Source organism: Ambystoma mexicanum, chromosome 8, assembly GCF_040938575.1.
Source record: "Ambystoma mexicanum isolate Mex_15411 chromosome 8, UKY_AmexF1_1, whole genome shotgun sequence".
NCBI lineage: Eukaryota > Metazoa > Chordata > Amphibia > Caudata > Ambystomatidae > Ambystoma > Ambystoma mexicanum.
In genome coordinates, this window is record NC_090929.1 from 1,423,970,014 (window position 1) to 1,423,982,656 (window position 12,643).

Below are 12,643 nucleotides of genomic sequence, written 5' to 3' on the forward strand. Positions count from 1 at the left end.
GGTACAGTAAATGATAGTTAGAAATGTAAATGTTATTCATTAGACTCCACCATGAGTGTCCGGCACACAATGGCCTTCATCCATAGATGCAGGGCTCTACTGAGAGAATAGAGTGCTGTGTAAATCAATTTGGGGACATTCAAATAATTGCTCAACTACCCTCAGTATATGTTTTCCCACTCTGTAGTGGTTTGTATTAGTAAACTATGACCCCCTCACATCACAAGGTTGCTCTTTAATAGCTTTTGAGGATCGCCCTGGAAATGTACATCTACAGAAATACTTTACTTAACTTCCTTCACTAGAGGGCCTAATCTCTCATAGTAGATTAGATTTCTGTTCCGCCATTTGCTGTTCGAAATGAGTCTATTTAGAATCCTAATTTGCGCTGTGACTCCTGGGCAGCTCCACCCTGGCCACCTCCATGTACGCTTGCTCCTAACACTGGTGGTACCTGTGAAACCCCCATCCTTTGCCCCCCTCCCCCTAAGTCGTCTCCTTTCGAATCCAGGGGACACCCTCCGGTTCCCAGGCACTTTCCCGCCCCTCATCGACTCCCCATTCCACTCGCCCCTTTACCCATTGATTTCTCCTCCCCTCATCTTTGCACCTTTCACATAGCTCTGCTGTCCCCTCTACCCCTGTATGGTCTGCACGCATGCAGAAAGGAAGTTCTGCCCTGAATTATGTGCAATGTTCTGTTTGTGCAGTGTATGGGGATGGGAGGAACGATTGTCTTCCCTGCTGTACTCTATTCTAGCGTTTGTCGCCTCTCTGGTCCCTCAGAGTGCAGAAGAGATATCCAACTTTGGTACCAAAATGGGTGAGCCAATTAGAGGGCGCATGACAATTTACATAGGAAAATGAAAACGTTTTCCTCTAACTTTGACCTTGTCCCTGTAAGCTCCCAAATTTGGGAGAACCTGGCCTGACCACATCTAAACACACCTGCCAAATTTGCTGCACTTTCATGAACGTTTCTTGTACAAATTAAAATGTTGCAATGAGTTTTTCATACACTTAAAAAAAATCAAAAAATCGGGAGGACACAAATCCCTTGCAGGATAACACTGTGGTGTTGAGCGACGCTTTGCTACGTCCACGCATCTGTGCCTATAGGAACCGAGGTATGGACACTCTGCAGCAAAGCCCTCGCAGGACAAGGCCGCGGTGGTCGAGCTACGCAGGTGTTTGGCGGTGATAGGGTTGCGGCGTAGACCGTGAGTGCGGACAGCTTCACCCTCCTGTCTGCGGCCGTCACATAAAAAGTTATGAGGAGAGTTAGCTTGCTTCCTTCCACGCAACCCCCCTGATCTGGTGCCCCTTCTCACTCTTGCACACACGTTGTTTTCCCCCATGACCTGTCCTCTTGCCCCCTCACCACCTGCTCACTAGTGCTCCCTTGCACTGGAGGTTGTGTGTGCGCTACCTCGCATCCCAGACCACGTGCGTTCCCTCGCAATCCTAGATTGCGTGCACTCCCTCTCATCCTTAGCTGCAGGCGCTCCCTCACTTCCGAGGCCGTGTGTTCCCTCGTAATCTTAGATTGTGTGCGATCACTCGCTTTTTAGGCATCCTGCGTGCGTCCCCTCGCAATCCTAAATTGCAAGCGCTCACTCGCATCTTAGTCTGCTTGCGCTGCCTCGCAACTCTAGGCAGGTCTCTTTCCACTCTGCTGCGTGCCCCCACATTCCCAGCAAGCCCTCTCCTTCCTCTTCCCTAGCCCCCTTCCCCTTTTTTTTCCCCGTCCCCTGCCATATTGTGTACTCTTCTGAGGTCTTGTTCTCAATGGTTTGTTGGCTATTTTTCTTTGCCTGAATCCCTGCTGTGGTCATTCTTTTCTTCTATGCTCCTTGCTCGATTGTTTTGTTTTTTTGGTGCTTTTTGTTATCCACGGTTGTTTGCTCACATTGTAGTGCTTGCATCCCTGCTGTGCTCTTCCTTACTTCTAGGTTCCCTTAGTTATAGTTGGTTTCTGTTTCTCCTTGGTAGTTTGCTTACATTGTACTGCCTGCATCCCTGCTGTGTCCATTCTTTACTTCTAGGTTCCGTTTGCAATTGACTTGTCTATATATTGCATCTGATTTTCTGTCATTTTTCTGTCATTCTTCTGTCTTCTATGTGCCCCTCCTCCTTCTGTGTCCCCCCAACTGTCTGCTCCCTAGCTCACCACTCTTCCCCCCCACTCTTCGCTCTGCACCCTCTTTGTTGCTCTCTGTCTCTCCTATCTTCTCTTACTGCTTTTCTATCGACTATCCTATCCTTCTCACTAAATCTGGCAGGAAGAAGTTCAAAATGGGATAACCCGGTCTCCAACCCAGGCCTCCCCATCATTCACACTTACACCAGAGCTTCTTCCAGACAGACCCTTACCAACATCCTCTTTGTTGTTCCCTCTCGAGGCCTATGGAGCCCCCCCCCCATATGGTCTCTGTTTTCTCTCCTTTTTCCTCTTCACCCATTAATGATGGCACCGGATGGGAGGCCCTGCTGGCCCCCTTCTACTCCTCCAAGACCATCATTAACGTTTACCTTAATGGCACCATCTTGTTTCAAGGCACTCAGGCCAACCTCCTCCTTTTTGATAGACGCTTCCAACGCCTTATCAACTTCCTTACTTCTCCAGCTGTCACTTCTTTCCCCTCTCTGGCTCCTTTGCCACCTCTACAGCCGCCTATGGTGCTTCTATGGCCACCCTGTTGCCTCTTTCCTCTGCCACCCACCTCCTCCTGCTTGGCTACCTTGCCCTCTCCTCCTTCCTCCTCTGCCCATCCTCGGGCACCTACAACACTCCCATAGGGTGGACCTCTAATCTGTACCCCTCCATGGAATCTTTCAAAGGGAGCAACCTGCTCCACATTGCTACTCTCAACTCTCGCTCAGCCATCAAACACTCCTCTGACATCTGCGGCAACCTTAAATCAGGTTTGTAAGCTGTTCATGGGAATTCAGTAAGTCAGAAAAACTCCAAAACGTACCTCATAAATTTGAACATATAATTCGAATTCATCATGCAAAACTATTTTAATTTAAATACATTGTCAAAAATGTTAAAATAGTCAAAACAATATACAAATTAAAAAAGTTAAGGTATAAAAACCAAAGGGGTGTGCGAAAATTGTGCCTGTCAACAGTTCATATAGTGGTTGATTTCAGTCTAATTCCCTGGCCCTTAGCCAGATAATTTGAGACCACAAAGATGACTTCATCGTTAATGTCATTTTACAAACCACGAAAGCATTGTGTATTGAGCAGGTCTGAACATTGTATCAAATTGGGCACAGCCACTAACCCCTTTAGTGGTACGTATTTTGGACATTCCAACAGGAAATGCATTGTATTTATTTGTATTTATTGTTTGCTTGTTAGGCGCTTATACAATAAGAATATACTGTTTCAAAGCGCCCACAGGGCATCATGGAGGCAGGGAAATACAATTACAACACAATATGAAGAGCAGAGGGGGGGGAAAAATGGGGGGTGAACCTACTATGCCTTGTGAATATTGAGGACGTGCAAGTGCAGAAGGAAGAAGGAAGATGGAGTAAATGCTGGGGAGTCCAAGCTCGAGGGTGAGCCATGGACAAAGTGCTAGGAATGATGAGTGCTACATGGCCTGGACTGTGGGAATTGTAAGTGCGAGTCTCCAGGGCAGAGGGTGTGCAGATGCAAAGTGCTGTGGCTAGGCAGGAGCTATGGGGAATTGGTGTGGGAGGTCATGGCCCCAATGATGCATAACGCTGAAGGACACCAATACAGAACCTCTGAGATTAGCAGAGGAGGGAAGGAGGAGGAAAAGAGAGATTCTTAAGGAGCTTCCGGAATTTTAGAAGATCCTATTCAAGGCGCAGGGGGAGGCTATTCCCAAAGAGGGAGCCTGCAAAGGAAAGAGAGCGACCCCCTGCCCTGTGTTTATCAAAAAGCTTTACAAAAGAGGGAAGTGGTCTAGAGGGAGAGTATTTCGTGAGATAGAGATGAAGATAGTGTGGTCCCCTAGCCCAGACGGCCTTGTGGATGATGCAGAGGGATTTAAATATAATCCGTGCAGCAACCGGGAGCCATTGAAGACCTTTTAGTGCAGGAGAGATAGTCCCTGGGCTTAAGGCCATGGAAATGTCTTGCTGCCCTATTCTGGATAAGCTGAAGGCGTCGCGGAGTGGAAGAAGGCAGATTCAGGAGGAGGCTGTTACAGTAGTCCAGTCTAAAGCGAACCAGGGCTTGGGTCACATTGAGCCTCTGAGGGAAAAGGAAGAATTCCTTTGCGAGGGACGAGCAGATAGTTGGACTTCTTGGCAATGTCCTGAGTGTGAGGGAGGAAGGAGAGAGGAGTCGAAGATGACTCCAAGGTTCCTGGCTTCAGTTAAAGGTGTAGAGGGGGGAGCCCAAGGAGGAAGGCCAAAGTGAGGGGAAGAAGGAGGCAAAAGGGGTTCCAATGGCAAGGATCTCAGTTTTACAGGCGTTGAGGCAGAGATCATTGGAGGCGCACCAGGAATGAATGGCAGATAGGCAGTCATGGATGATGGAGGGGGAAAGAGGGTCAGCAGGTAGTCTTAAGAGCTGTGTGTCGTCTGCGTACCACTGGAAGTTGGTGGAGATGAGGCGTGCAAGGTAGATGTTAAAGGGCCAGGGGTATGGTATAGTGCCTGGTGGACACCACAGGAGGAGATGGAAGTTGGAGAGGAGAAGGGGCCCAGGATGACTTGGGAAGAGCGGTTGGTGAGGAAAGGGGACAGCCAATCCAGTGCCCTTTCCAAGATACCAAGTATATTGTGGAGCCTTTGTGTGCAGATGGAATGGTTAACTGTGTCAAATGCAGAGGAGATATTGACACCTGGGGAATTGGAGTCCAGAGATGCAAGCAGTTCTTCACAGGTGAAGATCAGTTTCCGTGCCTCTGGATGCTCGGGAATCCAGATTGATTGTCATGGAGGCCACCAAGAAGTTCAGTGTGAGAGTTAAGTTTGGGCAAGGCCAGCTTCTCAAGTAGCTTACCCATTAAGGAGTTGGAGATAGGGCGATAGCTGGCAGGACAGGTAGGGTCAGAGAAAGGTTTTTTTCATGAGTGGGTGCACAAGGGAATGCTTGAGGGGGGAGGGGAAAGATTGAGTAATAAGAGTGATTACAGAAATCGGAGAGAGCAGGGGCAAGAGATCCTTGAAGGTCCTGGATGAGCAATGGGAGACCTGTTTAGAAGAGACCTTCAAAGAGCTGACAGCTCTGGTAACTTCCTCAGGTATGACAGTAGAGAAAGAGGAAAAGGAGGAAGGAGACCGGAGGGGTTTGTGGGAGGGGGTGAAGGAGAGTAGAGAGGGTGGTCAGAATGTCCTGAGTTTTGGTGGCAAAGTGTGAAGCCAGTGCATTGCAGAGGGCCTGGGATGGAGAAGGGGAGGAGGAGACGGCACTGGGGTTGGCTAGTTCCCTGCAGATTTAGACAAGTTCAGCCGAGTTATTGGATGCTCCTGAGACCTGTGCTGGAATGTGGGATCTTTTCTTTGCATGGATGGCGAGTCTGTATTGCCTTTGGAGCAGGCGGCAGGCCAGTTTGTCAGAGGATGAGCCAGAGGTTTGGCACATCTGATGCCCTGCACTTTCTTTTCAGGGCTGCAAGTCCAGTGTCGTACCAAGTGTTACGCTTAGAGGCAGGTTCAGATGGATCCTCATGACTGGGGCAAGAATGTCAAGAGTGTTGGTGATGGAAAGATGGAAGGTGCTGAGGGGTGGGAGGGGGCGGGGGGTGGCTGAAGGTGAAGGCAAGGGCAGCTGCAGTCACTTGTTTCATAGATTACGTGTTAATGAACGAGGTTGGAGCGGCTATTAGGGGGCGGTCAGGGGACCAATGGGAACCAGTTGGGATGAGAGGAGAGAGTGGTCTGTCCAGGAGAGGTCAGAGTGTATGAGGGCACCCAGAGTGTGTCCAGCTGTGTGGGTTGGCCCAGAAGGGAGAATGGAGAGGGAAAGCGAGGAGCAGGATGTGTTGCAACAACTAGGTGGCAAAATGGCCAGTATTTTACATAACAGTGGATCATCTAAAAGTAAACTCTGCCACCAGAAATAGATTCAGAGGGAATTTTGTATACAGTACGATGCTGAAAACCACACTGTTGTGTTCAAATAGCTTTCTGGTGCTAAATTATCTTTAAAAATCTCTCTCTCTCTCTCTCTCTCTATATACATATATATATATATATATATATATACACATATACACACACACACACACACATAGCCTGGGAACCTTGATTAACTGTGTCTTGCGTTTCCAGATATAAGGTATCTAACTGTTCTTCACTACCTTGCTAATTTCTTCTGTGATTTTATATCCTTATGCAATAGGTATTTAAGACCTATTTTATCTAGTAGGACCGTAATGTGTCTAAACCACTTCAAGGAGTTACCCCACCCCCTGGAGTTGATAATGCCCCAGAGCATCCCTTTCTAATAGGTCAAATTGTCTGACTTAAAAACGTAGCCAATAAAATAAAGTTTTACATAGAGCTTTACTGATTATAGTTCAGCTTCAATAAATTACAAAGTTGTAGCGGAACTAATTGGTAGACCGAAAATTGCTTTCACAAATTTGATTTCTACTGTTGACAAATTATCTATATTTTCAGTACCCCAAAGTTCACTTTCTTAAAGAGCAGCACCTATAAATATAATTGTTCTTTTATAATGTGCTTAATACCGGGGACCAATTTCTAAGCGTGAGCCTGGGATTCAAACCTGTGTTGCCATGCGTTGGCTTGCTTCCAAGACAAACACGTTGCCTCCTGAGCTATCCTCTTGGCCCTATGGCTTGAGTTTTATGAACATCTAAAAATGTTAGAGGGGAGGGTTCCCCAAATGCCGATATCAGTGTGCCAAGTGCACCAGATTGCTTTGTTAAAAGTAATTCACTCTTGCTGCATTGGAGATCTCACTTTTCCTCCCTCTAAAGTCTTATCACCAAATGCACACAGGAATGCACCTCCTGGAATAATTTGCCTTCAATTCTGAGGTTAGCCTTGATGTTACAGCGAGGATACCACACCATGAGCATTGTCTCAGAGCGATTTACTGATAATTCTGTTATTTTTGGGTTCGTGGCTAACTAGCCATGTGAGTGGTCCAGTCGCTCTGGGGCTCCTTTAGGTCCGGAAAAGATCCTTGAACTACCGCTCGCTAGAACAACAATTTATTGGCTCCAAACAGAGGCGCATCTGCAGGAAAGCTGGCTGCAGCGAACGAGCTATGCGGGAACTGAAGACGGCAAGATGGCCGCCAGAGGGGACAAAGGACCCAGGCAGAACAGACTGCGCGGACAGAGAGACCGGGCTCCGCTCCAATATTCAGGAGGAAATGTGACTGGTTAGTGCCTAGCAGGAAATCTGGACGGGCACCGAGGGAAGCGCATGTGGGAAACAAAAGAGCACTAACCCCAGTCACATGCAGCGCAAGGACCAAATCGCATGCACAGAGTCACCATCTCGGGCTCCGGCGACGCAGAGCATACTGGTCCCATTCGAAATTATAAGAAATGGGACACACGAAATCAGTGCTGTCCGTCACGCATAGCCTGCAAGGATGGCATAAATAGCAGCTGGACCTAAATAGGCAGCTGCTACTCTTATAACACTTCTCTGGGGATCTGACCATGAATACTGATGAGGACAGATAGTGTCTAAAGGTGGAAGCCATATGGGGCGAACTGCAAAGAATGGAAACTGCAGCATAATCCGGGTGCCACAGAACGCACGCTGCAAAGCGAAAGCAGTCAGGAAAAGGCAGCAGTAAGGTACGGCTACTCCCCTTGGCGCATTGCCAAAGGAGGACGCTCGAGGAGGCACAGGATAGCAGTGTGCATGCTCTGAAGACCAACAGAGAAGGCTCAAACAAGGCATTTATGACATAAAAACCAAAGTGGGACACAAAACCATGGGGCTAACAGAAAGAGGCCATCTGGGATATTACCAAAACGGACCAGACACAGCTGATGCTGTACACCAGAGGAAGATTGCAGCTGGTGCACAAGAGACAAACCTATACTAAACATAAAAAGGGGTGTAGTCGGCACAGGTACATGGGGAGGCCGCGCAGAATAGAGAACTTTATTTTTAAGAAGACGCACCCCTCCCCTGGCCAACATAGTGGACAGCCCCCAAAGGACCATAGCACCAGGTGAACGGGCACGTGTACACATATACGATTTTGGCCTTGGCTGCTTCAGGCTATGGAGCCCGAACATACCGCAATGACATCTAAGCTACCCAAGTCAAAAGGGAAGCAATCCACATTGGAGGGCTTCACAAAAATGCCACAAATAACGGAGGGAGCCAGGAACAAAGAGAGGAGCTTGCAGATGGATACACCTCCGGCACGTAGCGATCAGCAGATTCTAGATGCTATTGCGGACCTGAAGGTGGCATGGGGAACAAAACTGGATGCAGCAATGACTACACTCAAAGAATCGCTGGAATCCAAAATTGACGCAGTACAAGAGGATATAAACTTATTGTGACAAGAGGTGCGGTCAATAGTGGAACGCACAGGCGAATTAGAAAAAGAAGTGAATTCGAACACAGCGGCCTGCGTGTCGCACACTTCAGAGATTCACGCACTGCGACAACAATTTATCAACCTGAAAAAAAGGGCTGAGGAGGCCGAAGGATGAGCACAAAGGAACAACATACATATTGTGGGATTCCCGGAGGGGGAGGAAGGATCGAACCCCACTGATTATATTGAGACCATGCTGTTGCAAGAAATCAGAGGGGCACTCGCCCAAGGATTTGCAGTGGAGAGAGCACATAGAGCCCTGGTAAGGAGACCCCCGCCGGGAGCCCCCTCTCCCCCCGAGGCCGATCATCGCCAAGATACTGAATTACCGGGACAGAGAAAGAATCCTGGAATACTTCCGCAAAGGAGGAACAATACAAAGAGCATCAGCGTCCATCACGGCATACCCGGACTATATGCTCCAGGTACAAAGGCAACTAAATTTTGGAACTGTGAAGAGGAGATTGCGTGATGCAGGCTACAAGTACATGTTGATGTACCCAGCGAAGCTGAAGGTGTTCCACAGGAACAGAGCAATTTTTTTCAAGACCCCGGAAGATGCTATGGAGTGGTTGGACACAAGGAATTGCACGGCGGGATCAGCTGAGCAGAAGGAGAGCGGCACAGAGATGTGAGGCATTGGTTCCAGAGGCAGAGGTGCTGTATAAACTATGACTTTGGGACTTGATTATAGTCCTGTGATACAGGGTAAGGGCGCGCAGAACATGATGTGGCATAGAAGCAGGAGATACAGAGGACTCACACTCATATCCCATTAGATAGATTAGTCGGGTCACCGGTAGTTCGTTAACCCCCTGCTGGGCTCCTAGCACTGGCTTAGCCAGGATAGGACCAAATGCGGGATCTCCTGAGATCCAGGGATGGAGCTGGGCAACAGTTGGGGTTGGGAAGGGTGGGGTGTGGGAGGATAAGTTGGCAGTTTGCAGTGGAAATTGTGCGCAGGGGGGGGGAGTTGGGGGATTTACAGTGTTGTGTTAGGGAACGCGTTAGTGCTTAGGGCAGGTGACGGTGAGGGACAAAAGAAGGGACCGGGTATGGTAGAAATATGGGGGACCTTAAGATAGTTACCTGGAATGTCAGGGGCCTCAACAGTTACCTGAAGAGGAACAAGATTGTGTCTCAGAAGGAAAAAAATAGATATAGCACTAATACAAGAAACACAGCTCACGAAAGAGAAACAAGAGGTGATACAGAGGAAATGGAGGGGGACCTTCATAGGTGCAACGTACTCGGCTTATGCCAGAGGGCTGATCACTTGGGTAGCACTGCATGTCCCTTTCCAACTGCTACAGACCACAGTGGAGGCGGATGGGAGGATGGTGGCATAAGGGGATTGATAGAAAATAGAGAAATATGCATTAGCAATACATATGCCCCGAATCAAGATATACAGCAAAATGAGCGCATACCTGTGGGGTGCGGTGATATGGGGAGGTGACGTCAACTGCACGTTAGACCCAAGGCTAGACAGGTCAGACAGAAAATCAGACAAGCCCACTCCTGCTGCCAAAACCTTAAAGACCCTGCTGGTAGACCTCCGGCTAGAGGAAATGTGGAGGTTACACCACCCACACGATAGACAGTATTCGCATTACTCTGCCCCACAGAACTTATACACAGCTAGACTATATTTTTGCCTCACAGGAGATGACGGCAGAAATAGTGCGATCAGAGAACAAAGCGAGGGTCCTCTCGGACCACTTGCCATTGGTCTTAATATGGCAATATCTGCCCCCAAGAGCTAGGATCCCAATGTGGCGACTCAGAGCTGAAGCACTGAAAGACACAGTGTTCAGGTAGGACCCGAGAGAAGAAATTATAGAATACTTTGAAAATAACACTGGGAGTGTCGAATCGGCCGGCACTCTATGGGAAGCGTTTAAGGTGGTGATGAGAGGACCAGCTATAGCCAAATCCAAAGAGCTACAGGTAGGCATACTAAGGGAACTGCAGACGACAGAGGCAAAACTAGAGACAGTTTTGGGTAAAGGAGGTGACTCCAGGGAGGATTCTGACGCCATAAACCAATTGCAGCAGGAATGCGCAGGACACTGGGAGAGATTGTGTATTCTGAACTATAAGAAATACATAGAGAGACAACACGCCGGGGGAGACAAGCCGGGGAGATTGCTAGCATGGTTGTATAAAAGTGAGACCCCCAGACCAATGATCAGAGCAGTAATGGGAGAGAATGGGCAAATATTGGATACCCAAGAGGGAGTGAATGGAGAGTTCTTTGAATTTTATAAGTGATTGTACAGGGACGTAGGAGGGGGTGAAGTAGCGAGATAATGGAAACATTAGTGGATATTGGCCTGCCAAAAATATGTGCTGAAGAGCGTGCGGAGGGACCTAAATGCCCCAATCCCACTGGAAGAATTAGTAGCGGTGGTGGAGCAACTACCTAAAAGCAAGACTCCGGGAGCGGATGGACTCCCCAGTGAGTTTTACAATATATATAGGAAAGAAGTGCTCCCCCCCTACCCCCGCTGCTCGCGATGTTAATTGAAGCATTTGAAACAGGGACATTACCAGAATCCCTGAGAGAGACGATCATTATCCCACTCCCCAAGCCTAATGAGCCAAACACGGACTGTGGGTCGTATAGACCGTTGTCGATGCTGAACCAGGACAGCAAGATACTCACAGCTGTGTTGGCAAACAGGATGAGACAAGTCATAAGCAGATTGATACATCCTGATCAGTCCGGATATGTCCCGTGTAGAAGCATATCGGACAACCTCAGATGTCTTCACCAGGTCATAGGCCACGCAGTAGGAGACTTGAGCGAGATTGCAATTATATCACTAGATGCAGTGAAGGCCTTTGACTCTGTCAAATGGCCTTGGCTGATGGCAGCTCTAAGAGAATATGAGATGGGACCTGGGTACCTCAAGTGGGTTAAATTACTATATAGTGCACCGCTAGCCAGAGTAAAAACTGGAGCAATAATCTCGGAAAACTGGGAACTCAGTAGGGGCACCAGACAGGGATGCCCTTGGGCCCCAATGCTGTACATCCTAGCATTGGATCCCCTGTCGATATACTTGAGACAACAATACGAGGAAGTCGGAATTTATACAAAAGGGGGACCACACTTAATTTGATTATATGCAGACAACATGTTACTATACTTGAGATATCCTGAGGAGAATCTCCAATGCATGCTGGAAGCAATGGAGCGATTTGTGTTGCTTTCTGGCATTGCAGTTAATCCCAAGAAATCGTGTATATTCCCCCTCAGGAGGTATATAGGTGTTCCGCGGGAACAACTGCCAGTCCTATAGCTGGGGATTGACATTTATCACACGGTGGAAGCAAAATATAAACACAACACAGAGACAGCGGTAGTGAAAATTGAAAATAGTATGAGGTTCTGGACTAAGCTCCCCTTGGGCAGGATGGGGTGCTGTTGAAGATGGTGGTATTGCATAGGCTACTACATTTCTTTTTGGGAACATACCATATATGATACCAAAGCATTTCTTTGTTAAACTCCAGAGCATATGCAAGGGCTTTATTTGGCATGGAACTAGGAACAGAATTGCCTTGTGGAAGTTACAGAACACGTATGATAAAGGAGGTATGAAACTGCCTAATTTTGAGATCTATTACCTGGCCATTCAATTGCAATATGTGGCCAAATGGTTAACAGAAGACTCAACATCAGAGTCCAGACTGTTGAGATCGGGGTGTACCCTGTTTTTTCTGAAAGAAGTTATATGGCTGCCCAAACCTGAGCTAAGAGGGATCCCGGGGATGTTGGAATTGGGTTGGAAGATATGGTGCAATGCTTGTTAGGTCATGGAGAACCGGGCCCTGTTTTCTCTCCAAGTGCTGCTAGTGGCATTGACTGGAGGAGACGTGCAACTGAGGAAGACGATTCGTAGGCACTGGGAACCAGTGGGGATTGCAACAGTGGGAGACATATGGCAGGAAGGGGAAGTAAAGTAATTCGGGGTGCTGGTAGAGGAAACAGGTTTACATGTAGGTCAGCATATTACTTATACTGGAACAGTACGGCGGATCAGAGAGACGTGGTCTGAAATATTACTGGAAAATCAACCTGACACGGCCATAGACACTA